This window comes from Herpailurus yagouaroundi, unplaced genomic scaffold (genome assembly GCF_014898765.1).
Source record: "Herpailurus yagouaroundi ecotype Mexico unplaced genomic scaffold, PumYag 165, whole genome shotgun sequence".
Taxonomy (NCBI): Eukaryota; Metazoa; Chordata; class Mammalia; order Carnivora; family Felidae; genus Herpailurus; species Herpailurus yagouaroundi.
The window spans coordinates 25,025,796-25,028,753 of NW_024412406.1; positions in this window are offsets into that span (position 1 = coordinate 25,025,796).

Consider the following 2,958-nt stretch of genomic DNA (forward strand, 5'->3'; position numbering starts at 1 on the left):
AAAAAATAAATAAACGTTAAAAAAAAAATGAATCCTAGCTTCTCGATCCCCTAAATTGCTCCTTCATAATAAAATAGGTGCCAAAAAGGTCGCTTAGTAGTTAAGTCTTAACTTTTAATAGGACTGAGGTTCTCATTTAAGGTATTACCGTTGCCCAGTGCAGACTTAACATTTTCACATTGCCCTCCTTAAAACCAAAAGTTAACACAAGATGTGGTTAGAAAACCGGAGAGAAAATATTAATATGTCTAAACCAGAACATCCCGGCAAATTTTTTGTCTTGTCAGTCAGTCCAGTAAAACGTGCCTCCGTAATCCCCTATTTTTGCTGATGTAGGACATTTCCTTCTTTCCTGGATTGAAAATGTTAGGGCCTGTTACAGACTTTCAGGGGCTGGCGAAATTGGTCGTCGTGCTGGAATTTTATTGTGTTGCGTATTGTTCAGGAGAAGTGGGCCATTGGCCTATGCTTGGAATTCTTTTGTTCCACAGAACTTGTTGTCTCTAAAACTATGTGACAATATTTGGCTTGGTACCCTAATGAGCGTCCATACACTAATCTGCATGTCGCTTAACCATTACTCACAGGTCACTGTGAACAGTAGGAGTTTGGGTGGCAAGAGAGTCGGTAGGACAGACCCAAAGGCATTGCTCTGAGCCTCTGATTGCACGAGTGGTTTCTAAAGGGAAAAGAGTTTTCGCTGGTTTTCCTTCAGACGGGTATGTACTTGGCCATGTCAATAACTAGTGAAATTTCATGCATGGAAAACCCAGGAGCTTAATAATTATAGTATACCATACATAGGTTTGAGCCCCACAGAAAGACAATGCAAGGAGGTGAACCATCTCCGGAAACATGACGAGGAAACCTAGGAGGAAAAGAAAAGGAAAGTTCTAGAATCCAGGCCCAGCTCGGAGTGACACTTGTTCAAATGACTGGCTATGATTCCCCAAGGGAAAATTTCAGCCCGATATTCAGAGTCCCTCCCCATCCTTGTGCTGATCCGTGTGATGTCTGTGCCATTTCCTTACCCTAGAGTGGCGCAGAAATCTCTCATGTAACCTGGGCTCCCCTCTGTCCAGAGCCTACCCTAGAAAAATGGCATACACCAATAATTTTCAAACCATGAAACAGATGGTTAGGAGCACTTGGAGTGCTCCTAACAACGCCCAGTCTCCAGATTAGGGGGAGGAGGGACGGGCACGTAGATTGTTTTAGGACTTCTCCCAAGAGAGGTTGTAATGATCAATTTAAAGTAAATCAGGTCTCTGAATTTGTGCCCTTCATCCCACAGGGGGGAAAAAAACAACCTCTAGAAACCATCTGATCAGACTCCATTGACTTAGAATTATATGTAAAATTAAAGTTATTGATTGAACAAGCTCAATTTGCCTTTTTTTCCTGAACAGCCTGTATAGTTTTTCCGAGGTTATGGAAAAAGCAGTGAGGACTGCTCCTTAGGATTTGCCAGAAGCAATCACACTGAAAAAGGACAGCTCACAGCCAGCCAGAGATAAGAGAATCACTAACGAGAAAAACATCGTCCTTTGTTACAGGAAGAGGTTACTCCACCAGAGGCAACAGCCCCAGGGTTATCACCTAGTGCATATTTCACAGTTTATTACATGTTCAGGCTGATGATCGGAGGAATCAAAACAATTGAATTACGTTCACGAATACTGACCTGCATCATTTAATACTAGTAATGGCTATCGTTTACCGAATATGTGGTCTGCGCTGGGCAATTTACAAGCCTCGTTTCTAATTGCAACAATGCCCCTGAGCATAAATATTATAACCCCCATTTTATGAACAAGAAACTGAGGCCCAAGGAAGGTCAGTGACATACCCAAGGTCACAGAGTTAATATTTGAAGGATTTAAAGGCTGCTCTATGTGACCTGACCTCAGAGCCTATATATTTTTTACTCTAAAAACTTGCCTGTGAGTCATCTGTTTAATAATATAGTGCCTGGCCACACGTGCCCATTTCAATGTAAATGAGTTAAAATTGAATTGGACGAAGACCTCAGTTTTGCAGTCACGCTGGCCGCTTTTCAGGTGTCCAAGAGCCACATACAGCCCCGCTGGATGGCACAGATAAAAAAAACATTGCCATAGTCATTGCAGAAAGTTCTGTTAGCACTGATGTTTCACATATTTGTTCATATCACCAATGAAGACACTGTTCTTTGTGATTGAATATCTCACGTACATTACTCCAAGTATTTTGAAAGACGGAATTCTCTCTAAAACACGTAATACATTGATGTTCCTGTGTCTTAGTCCGTTTGAACTGCTATCACAAAAATACCAGAGATTGTATGGCTTATAAATAACAGAAATTCACTTCTCATAGGTCTGCAGATTGGGAAGTCTGAGATCAAGAAGCCAACAGATTCAATGTCTAGTGAGAGCCCACTGCCTGGCCCATAGATGGACATCTTCTCACTGTGTCCTTCACATGGCAGAATGAGAAACAGAGCACCGTTCTCTCTGGAGTCTCTTTTATGAGGGCACTAATCCGATTTATGAGGGCTTCACCCTCATGACCTAATCACCTCCAAAGGCCATGCCTAGTGCTAACATCAGTTGGGGGGGGCGGGGGTTAGGATGTCAACGTTTGACTTTCGGAGAGTGCAAGCACGCATCACAACCTGCCTTAATTGTAGAGCACACTGAACAAGAGGCCTCTTGAATGCCTCAGTGGACCCAAATGGCCTGGTGTGGGGCTTACGCTTCCCGGTCCTCCTCTGGGGGTCTCTCTTCCCCGACTTTGCTTCTTGTTTCTCTCAGACTATCTGCCGCATTATGGTGCTCACGGATGTTCTGCCCCAGCCTGTTCCTACTTCTGTTTCTATTTCTTCCTACGCGATGTTTTCCAATTCCGTGTCCCCAACTACTGCTGACTTGTCAGGGACTCCAGAATTTTGATCTCCGACCTCCACCTCAGTTTCTG